Consider the following 10441-nt stretch of genomic DNA (forward strand, 5'->3'; position numbering starts at 1 on the left):
GTCAGACTCCCTCCTTTGCAGGGAGCATACCAACAGTGTGGCCAAATTGGTGGCAGTGAGGTGTGCAGCCTTTGAAATGAAATGAACATGAAAAACATCCACAAACTGCTCAGAGCTCTTGGACATTTGTCTGTGGACTGGAATATCTAAATAGGTAAGGAGAGGTCGGGGATTCACGGGTTTCATCAAAAAACCTTACCGAGGAACAGGCATGTTGACGGATGGTGAAGTTGCACACGGATACCGGTGAATCCTCACTTGAGAATGTTTCATTGAGTTTTGTTCTGAGAAAAAAATAAATAAATAAAAATAACGGAATAAATGTAAATGTCTGACACTGCCATTCCATTGTGGGAACAAACTTTGGGCTTCCACGCTCAGCTTTGGGGGAAAAAATAAAAATAAAAACCCACCTGTTGAGTCCACCACAGATGAGGTCCTCTGTGAAGAGACAATGTTTGCATTTGAAAACATTGCTTGTGAAATTCCAGTCCTGTCTTACAAACTGGTGTGTTTTGTATTTTGCAAACTTACCATTGACAGGCGTGAGTTGGCACTAGAGACAGACAAAGCATCATTGTTAGTACAGAGAAAAGAAATTGGGATCCCTACAGTATCTTGATGAAACCACATTTTCCCATGAATGAACATTTTCCAAGTGAGGAGGGATCAACTTTTTTCCAAAATTAGGAGGGGACAAAAAAATGGGGAATCCCTATTAAACAGCCACAGAAATGCACTTACCATGAATGAAGCTGGTACTGCACAACCTATTTTTAGGGAAACAAAATCAAAAAGATTGGTCTCATCAGTACAGTTGTACTCGCTGTAGTGGCACTGGATTGATCTGAAGAAAGAGTCTGCCAGTATGGTGTTTATTTGCTGCTTACTTGTGAACATTTCCATGAGCGACTGTATGCTTGTTCTCAGGTTGTCTGAAATTTCCAGTGGCAGGGAGAACAAGGCTCTCCTCAAACCAGTCAGTCTGCAAGCAGACAAGAGAAATTAACATGACTCGACTCGTATGGAGCCAAAGTTTGAGATAAAGGCGGTCCAAAGTCTCTGCAAGCCTCGGCTTGAGAAATGTCATCGCTTACATCTCGTCATATGATTGACAGCTGATGTTCCTGGGGATTACGAGCAAGTCGTTGGGACGGAGGCTGGCCAGTACAGGGGTCAAATACACCTGGAACCATTGCTGATAGTCTTCAGGTCCAAAGTTTTCCAGTTGAGGAGCCAAGGCTGTCAGGGTCCGATTCAGGACGGTGTTTCTCACAGCTGGGTTTGTGATTAGGGTCAGGTTTTGCTGAAACACGAAAAGGAAAGTTTGACTAAGTTAGGGCCCATTTTGCTTCACCAAAATGCCAGCAATTGGAACAGAGACCATGCTGTCCTGCACGCCTGCTTTTGGCTGCATCGGGTGCTTGAAACCACATTAGTTGACAAGGCAACGAGCAGGTAAAAATGTTGTCATTTTGGGACAGCAGAATGCTTTATATTAATGTGTCCAAACACACGAGTCTTTTGGAGGTCAATGTCTTGAGAAAAATGTGCTCATGTTGATGTGAGACAAATACCTGCTGGCTCATGACTGTGAAATTCTGGAAAAACTCAGTGAGCGCTTGATCATCGGGGGACTCCAGAAAGCTTGTCAACACTGCATCCGCCACCGTCTGGTTCTCCAAAGCACCAGTGTCTCGATCCAGGAAAAGTTCTGCTCGCTGCCGCGGTGACAGGCTGTCCACGACTTCCAGCTGATGACGCACACGAAAAGGACTTAATAAATGCAATGTTGTCTTTGGTCACTATTACCATCACAGAAATACTTTGTTACTTTTCTCTTTCATGTTGGGTAAACATTTTCATATTTACTTTTCCACCTGACTTACTGGTATAAAGTCTTCATTCAATGTCTGAAGTTCTTGAAGAGTTGCAAAGATTGAGAAATTTCCCAGATTTCTTCGACGCCATTCTTCACTTCCAGTCACGCTTTCTGTGCACCCTGGTTCTGTCAGTTTTTAAGATTCATTTTAGTAATAAATCTTTTGTTATATCATAACCTTCTATTTTGTGTGTGTGCGTGTGTGTGTGTGTGTGTGTGTGTGTGTGCGCTTGTGTATGTGTGTGTGGTGTGTGTGTGTGTGTGTGTGTGTGTGTGTGTGTGTGTGTGTGTGTGTGTGTGTGTGTGTGTGTGTGTTATGTGCATGTAGTTGTACCTGGTGTGGACTGTCTTGACAAGTACACTCGAATGAAGTTTTGGTAAAATTGTCTTCTTTCCAGTGTGAAGGTTTGCAGGTCCTGACTTGTCACCTCAATCCTGAAAGACATTGAAGTCTTTGGGTTTGATACAGATTTCACATTGAATTCAGACATTATTAGTGTGGTTACATATGCAAATTAAGAAACTATTGCAGTAGCAACATTTCTTCAGTGACTTCATAAAGTACATGACCGTGAAACGAAAAGACACCACATCACATTGTTTCATAAGCCTGTTTTCATCTTTGTTTTTTTATTTTTTATTTTAACCGGACATTTTTAGATCCCCATGCCCACATTTCAATTAAATATTTTTTTTCACTCCATTAATTTGACTGTTTTGGACTTTTTATTTGGTCATTGCACTGAAAGATCTATTTGAGACCATATTTCCTGTTCAGCCCAGCTTAAACATTCAGGGATCAACAGAATAAGAATAAGAATAAGAATAAGAATAAGAATAAGAATAAGAATAAGAATAAGAATAAGAATAAAAATAAAAATGAGATTAAGAATATGAATAAAAAACTATCACATTTGATCTGAAATAATTAAGGTGTTTTGAATAATATATTATGTTTATTATTTATGTTTTAATTGCTAAATTCAGCTCCTTTTATAATCCTGCATTTAGTCAAGGTGAGACGCACAGTTTACCTTTCGAGATTGCATTTACTCAGCGTCTGTGAAACATGGAGCAGGATGAGGAGCAACAATTTACTGAGCATTTACTTTAAGGATCTGATTTATTGTGTACATATTTTTGAGACTTTGGTCATCACAACAGTTTTCATAGATGAGAAAGGTTTTGGTCCTTTTAACTTTTGGATCTTTTGATAAACTCCAGTTGTTTTAATATCCATTTTGCTTTTTCATTCAACTGGATTTAATGAGTCAGAAACTTCATGTCCTGCACGAGTGGCGAGGTATGTTTCTTTTTTTTTTTTTTTTTTTTGAGTATGGAAGCTATCTCGCCACTACAGTAACAACAATATTAACAATCATAATAATGCTAAGTATTATTAGTATTTTTCTATGGCTCACACTGCTTTGTCATATTTCAGATCAACACCACATGGCTTTATAACACATCATCCTGCTTCATTTTGGAATATTTTGTTTGGGACAAAAGTCTGTATTGGATATTTTCTCTAATACCTCTAAGGAATCACTGTTTCAGTGGGGCTTGGATTGTATTTTACATCATCAGAACTCATGCCGAAAACACCCCACCTGAACGTCTTTAATTTCTCCTAACTTGGCTTCAATAAAGTATTCATTGAATTTCCTGTCATAATAAAATCACCTAAAATCGCATTTGTCACTCCCAGTCTGTGCTATACCGTATGTTCATTTCAACAAAATAAATTAACATTAGCGTGAGTAGTTCTGCCCTTTGAAAACAACTTTTTAATGGACAATAGAAATATATTGGGAATTTATTTTGCTTTCATAGTGTGGATCAAAATGGATAAAAAATTTTAAAAAATGGATGGTTTTGATTGTGTAACCATTAGTTAGGGAATGTACACAGTAAGTAATCCAGTTGAAAAGCCAATCTGATGAAAATGCATTATGTATTATTTCATCAAACCTTTTTCATAAAGCAGCTTCTATATACAAAAATGCAGTGATGGGAAAAAAAAATTGAAAACAGAGGCCATCCCATCCTTCAACCGTCTATCAGTCAAACTCTATTCCTCAATCAATTCCTGTAGTACGTAAAAAAATAATAATAATAATAAAAAAAATAAATAATAATAATAATAATAATAATAATAATAATAATAATAATAATAATAACAATCATGCTGGAAACCTGCCCTACATCATGGCCCTGTTTGTGTGTGTGTTTCTGTGTGTTTTAAAATAGCTAAAAGACAGATCACCTCAGAGTCGGTGAAGGTTCATAAGTTAAAACCAAGTGTGACAGGTAAGAGTATACAAAGTTAAAAAACAATTAAAAGGACCTTAACCTCAATCCTTAAACACATGGGGTAACAATTTTCAATGCGTGAGCACACACATACACACACACACACACACACACACACACACACACACACACACACACACACACAGGCCTTTAAAATAAAATACCACACACAAAGCTAATTTTTAAAAACTTCTATGTACTTACAATGCTTGGAATGACCTGCAGCTGAAGTTGGAGTTGCCGAGCTCAACTAGAAAGTCCTCATTGACGAAGGGCAGAAGTGGAACCAACTTCAGTGAGAACCAAAGCCTGATGAATCCCGGGTCACTGATGTTCCCCTGACGGAGACCATTCAGGTCTCCGAACACATCCAGAATGCCGAGACCAGACTCATTGGCCCTCTGTCATCAAGCACAGTTACATTCATTCAATGAGCATGTTTTGAATGTTATTCACAGCTTATGATGTAAAATTATAAACAATTCTTTTACACAAAATGTAAAATTTGTTACTGATAGAAGAGTATTCTACTATGGGCAGCTTTGATCATGGTGAAGTCATGAAAGTAACATATTATTCAAGGGTGAAATGTGTTCATACAAATGATGCATGAGAACTGGAGCCATTAGTTGGATGTCCACAGATAACTGAATGTTAAACCAAAATAATGCTTGGTTTTTATGATTTCAGCTTAAAATGCATTTAGATTTGCAATGGTTAAGAAATATTTGCATTAGATATTGAGTTTCCTCCTTGCATTCACACTTTTAAAAAGGATTTCTCAGGCCTCGATAAAGAAAGACGGGTGCCTGGTGTGGTATGTGGCCTGTCAGCTGTGGGGTATAAAGTCCCCCAGAGAGTCTGAAACTGTTCCACAAATGTGTAGAGAAGTAGCAAAAAAAATAAATAAATAAATCATGAGTTTGTCTAGTTTACCAGGCCTACGAAGACTCTGAAAGTCGACTGGATGATGTTTTGGAGGTTTTGTTCCAACTCCCTGGACTCCTCGTCAGTGAAGCTTGCATTTTTTGCTCTTTTACATGCAAGCTCCCCAGCAAGTACGTCCACCGCTGCAGAAATCTAAAGATAATACAGACAAGGAAATCAAGAGGCAGTAATGTCGATGACAGTAAATGAACAGAAGGTGGTGTCATTGATCAAACGGTACTTGGTAAATAGTTACACTGTTCACTGCTTTGTTGTCTTTATTGCTTCAGTGAAATCTCAAAGCCTTACCGTTCGACTGGCATTTCCAACTTTTACTGCCTGGCAAGGTTCCCGGTAGTCATTGTTAAGCGTCAATGTAGCACTTCAAAAGTAAAAAAGAAAGGTCATAATTAACTCTTGAACAATGAAGTTAGAATAATGCAGACAATGTTTGAGGGCAAATCTTATATCTCACCTGTTTTCAGATGAAGAAGAGTCTGAACCTGGAAGTGTTACATTCAGTTAGAATCAAGTCTATCCTGCAGTCCTATTTTTTTCTTTATTCTTGAAAAAAGCTTGAGGAAGATGTGTTTCTGCTTACCTAGTGCTGTGTTTGTCTGTAATACAAAATCAAAGGGGAAAATATCAAGCATTTGTGACAGTTACGTGAAAAGTATGACAAAAACAACAACAAACAAACAAAAAACTTACTTGTGCAGAGACCAGAGTTGACAAGCATACTGAGGGAATAAAAAAAAGATTTCTCCGTTATCATTTCAACAATCAAAGATGAAAGTCTTCTGGTAAATAAGAGGGGGTTTTTTTGTTTGTTTGATTAGATTTGTGGAAACACTTACTGATTCCGACAACTGAGAGAAGCAGAACCTTCTCTGAAGTTTCCGAACCACCCATCTTGTAATCGCAACTCGTTTCACCTCCTCATTTATACAGTTTGGTTGATCTTAACTGAATGCAATCAGGAGCTTAAACAAAGAAGGAGACTGGGTAATAGTAGAAGAAAGGGGAGACAAATAGAGAAATATTCAAGCAGTTGAAGGGTGTCAGATAACATTAGTGTTGAGCTTTACTACAAACAGGACATTTTAAACTGCATGTTACTATTTCCTGAACAAAATCTTTCATTAGGTTTTTCTATTTTTCCAAAGTTATAGATTTTCAAAAATAAATTAATAGAGATAAATTATTCTCTTGTCCTTCAAAAATACATGTCAGCATACATACATATAAATACATACAAAGCTCTAAAACAAAGTGAAAGAAGACACTCAAGTGTGAAAACAAAATTATGTTCATACATATTTCTTGTTTTTCTCAAATCCTACATGTACACAATTTAGGAAAGGATGTCACATAGTGTACTGCACCTGCAGATTGAGCTCACCTCTCGCACTCCTTTGCTCTGTCAGAGAAAAGTGAACGTTGTGATTGCAAACGAAGCAGGTATACTCAGGGTGGAGCAAGCCTCACAAATCAGAACGAAAAAAAAAACAGATGCATAATCTTCTTTGTGTTCTGGAAGATTCCTTTCTGTTTAGCTCATCAAATAGTTCTATAACTAGATAAAACTTCATTGTTGTATAACACTAGACTTAAGAGTGAAACGGCATGACTATTCTAAATAATAATCACCGTATTACCTGCGTTATTACATATCAGCACTGTTTATGTTATACATTTTCGATGGCATGGTGTATGTTTTCTTTACTGATTAGACAGCAAATTGTGAGTAGTTAAGTTTATATATAAAATGAATTATTACAATTCCAACAGTTTCCATTCAGTGTTCAATGGTGAATGGTGAAAGATGAAGCCCAAGACTTCAGTTTAGGTACACGTCAGTGTGCCCAGAAAATCATAGAAGAAAAAAAAATCTAAAACTGTTATTGAATAAATATAAAATTGAGGGCGTCGGGAAGTAAAACGATCTGTGTGAAGTCTCAAATGTCTCCATTGGCTGTAATCGCATATTTATACTGCATTCACAATAATAAACTTGAATGGACAAAAAAAAAAAAAAAAAGAAGGGAGAAGAAAGAAAGAAAAAGAAAGCACAGATAACATCAGTTTCTCATTTTGAAGCCTCACAGAAAAAAAGAAATGAAAATCAAAATGTAAATGCTCCGAGGAATTGTGGGGTTTGTGTCCCTCATGCGAGAGACTTGAAGGACATCCCAACCCATCTGCAGTAATGAAACCAGAACTGGTTTTGATGAGGGGTGTGTGGGTAATATATGGGGAGAAAACTACATTATGCACATTGCATTACTTAACACAAATAAAATGACCCAGCTTCTTCAGTTTTCAAAGTACAATATCTGCTTCCAGAAGAGCACTCTTGTGTAATGAGTAAAGTTTAAAATTCTATGATTGTATTCTGTTTAGATTTACATTTCAAACAATATTTCAAATCATAGGATTTGGATTTCATCCATGAGACAAATTCCACCTTCCGCATGTTAAAAAAAAAAAAAAAAATGAAATACTTGTGATTTCCCCATGGTATTAATAAAGGTTTTGTATTCCATACACATTATATTGGAGCAAGAGACAAGAAGAACTGAGGTCATCCCAGTGCACATCTAGCTAATGTCCACCCTGTAACACTAAACTACTTTATTTGTTATATCTTTTAATTAGTTTCTGCTGGGGATCTCTCCTCTAATGTAACAAAAATAACTGTAGCGGTTACCTTTTCCCATGTGGCTTCTTTCCTTTTTTCAGTGCACCAAACCATATTACATGCACGAATACTTTTGCGATCCACTGTATTTCAAAGACCATCCTTCACTGCTCTCTTCAGTTAACTTTTCCTCCTCAAACACATGAATGTCACTCTTCCTCCAGAGCAGATGGGGGTAGATTACGTGTAAAAAGAGTGAACCTTTAGGACATTTCACCTTGTTGGAAATGGTGGAATTGCCTGAGTAATGACATGGTCCTGTGTTTACTGTGGCATCTGTTTGTGGGTTTATCTCCACAGGCATAGTAAATATTTAGAGCTTCAGTTGGTGAAAGTCACATATTTGATGATAGAAATGGCTAAAGCCCATGGTGATCCCTGTCTCACTTGAACAGAAGAGCATTGGAAAACTTTACAACAGCTGTGTCCATCAGTTCACTCATTTTCTATAATTGCTTCATAGGTGCACTGGATCTCTAAACTTCAGTTTCTTTCCGGGAACACTGTGGACGGCAGCAACACCTAGCAACAGTGCAAATGCCTTCAAACTTTCTATGTGGTGTCCCTTTCTCATGATAAAATCCACTTTTATATAAATGCTGCTTTATTTGGATGATACATTCTGCTATTAGCTGTCAGTAGTTTATGTAGAAGGAGAAATAATTATACCCATTTAGGAGGAAAAAGTCAATTTTAATAACTAGTTGGTTCTAGAAAATAAAACATGACTCACGTGTCATTTATAAGCAAGCACACCTTTGAGCAGTTCACACCAGCACTGCCATCTGAAGCACGTCATTGCACCTGGCACGCCTCACACCAAACTTGGCAACAGACCAGAGTCTCAGAGTTCCCTGCCAATCAAGTGGGGATATGTGGTGAAGTGATATTCCAAATATTCCTGGTGTGTTTGCAACATCACTTACATTTTTCTCTCTTGTGATGTCTCGCTAGTCAAGGTTCAATGAACCCGATAGCACACGTGCACATCAGTGTCGCTTCACTCCTGTTGATCAGTTCACAGTGCTTGGACGAGATGTGAGTTTTTCCTCTTCAGGCACTGATGTCTGGACCAGTTACAGTTAAACAGCAGGTTTCAAACAGAATTACACGATGTAATTGTTTGAAGTTATAGTATCAAAGTCAGAGAGATTCACATTATTTTGTAAGTTTCTTGTTTTCACAAAGTTAACATGTCATGAAAGAATGGTTGAACTGCAATAAATTGTTTTGGTTAAAAACATAGATTTGCCTGTTTCAGTCTGACTCAGTCTTGCACTGCACAAATCAGGCCTTTATGGAAGAATGCCAAGAAGAACTCCATTGTTGAAACCAAGCCAGAAGAAGCCCTGTTTGTCAGAAGACATGTTGAGAACACAGCAAACACGAGGAGGAAAGTGCTCTGTTCAGACAGGACCAAAATGTAACTGAATGCAATATGCTATTTGTGGTAGAAAACAAGCACTACACATCCCCTCTTCACACACCATCCTCACTGTCAAGCATGGTGGTGGCAGCATCAAGCTGTGGGGATGCTTTTCTTCAAGAGGGACAGTGCGGCTGCTCACATGGATGGAAAACCCGCTAGAGTCTGAAAAAGATTTGCCACTGGGGTAGAGATTCACCTTCCAGCAGGACAGTGACCTGAAACATAGAGCCAGAGCTACAATGGAATGGTTTAGATGAAACATATTCAATACAATTCATCTTTATTTATATAGTGCCAAATACAACACAGTCACTTGTAGGCACTTTTACAAAGAAAACCCAACAGAGAGAGAGAGAGAGAGAGAGAGAGAGAGAGAGAGAGAGAGCGAGAGAGAGAGAGAGAGAGAAACTACAGGAGGGAGAGAAGAGAAGATCAGTGTAGGTCCTCCAGCAGTCTTAACCTATAGCAGCTTCACTAAGAAAATGGTCCACGGAGGCTTGAACCAGCCTGAACTGTAAGCTCTACCAAATAGAAAGGTCTTAAAGGTTTACTGGAGGATCCTTAGAACCAATCAGAATTGTATGGTTCCAAATCGTGATTGGGCAGTCATAATGCCAATCAATGTGGGAAGGCGTTTGCGTGATGACATATCATGTCGAGTCGCCGCCTCTGTGCGCGTTCTGGTTTTCATTGTTTAGGAAGTGACGTGCAGCGGGGGAGCCTGCAGAAGCGGCTTGCTCCTCCAGCGAAAACCTCCGAAGATGCTTAGCCACAAAAAAAAGAACATTGTATGAGATGGCAGAGGACAGAAGAAAGGCCATAGAAAAAAAAGGCAAAACGCGTGTTTTACTCGGAGATTCCTTTACGAGGTGGCTGACATTCAAAGCACAAAAGGGATTTTTAGGACTGATCACGACGAGGGGAAGTTTCGGCTGGACAGGTAACATGCTTATTATCCCATTCAAATGTGTTTCTGTTGCATAAACACGTAAGACACTACTTTACGGATCGTATTCTTATTTATAATTGAAGGAAGAGTCCCACATGATTACAAATGTGTCTTAATCCTATGCGGAAAGACGATGCTCCAGCTGCGCGGATGTAAACAAACCAACATCCGGCTGACGTGCGCGCTCCTGACAGTCCTCATGCAGAGGGAGCCGCGCATGCGCAGTGCTCCAAAAGTGGC

General features: G+C 38.5%; 1 long non-coding RNA gene across 1 annotated transcript; it reads right to left on the bottom strand.

Moving 5' to 3' along the window:
• Nucleotides 1-2: 2 nt before the first annotated feature.
• LOC115406432 (uncharacterized) lies at nucleotides 3-772 on the bottom strand. The gene is made up of 5 exons (XR_003933530.1): nucleotides 745-772; nucleotides 535-556; nucleotides 414-441; nucleotides 200-284; nucleotides 3-69 (listed from the first exon to the last, which is right to left on the bottom strand). It is a non-coding gene; the product is annotated as an uncharacterized LOC115406432 (long non-coding RNA).
• Nucleotides 773-10441: the final 9669 nt, after the last annotated feature.

This window comes from Salarias fasciatus, chromosome 19 (genome assembly GCF_902148845.1).
Source record: "Salarias fasciatus chromosome 19, fSalaFa1.1, whole genome shotgun sequence".
In the NCBI taxonomy this organism is placed as follows: domain Eukaryota; kingdom Metazoa; phylum Chordata; class Actinopteri; order Blenniiformes; family Blenniidae; genus Salarias; species Salarias fasciatus.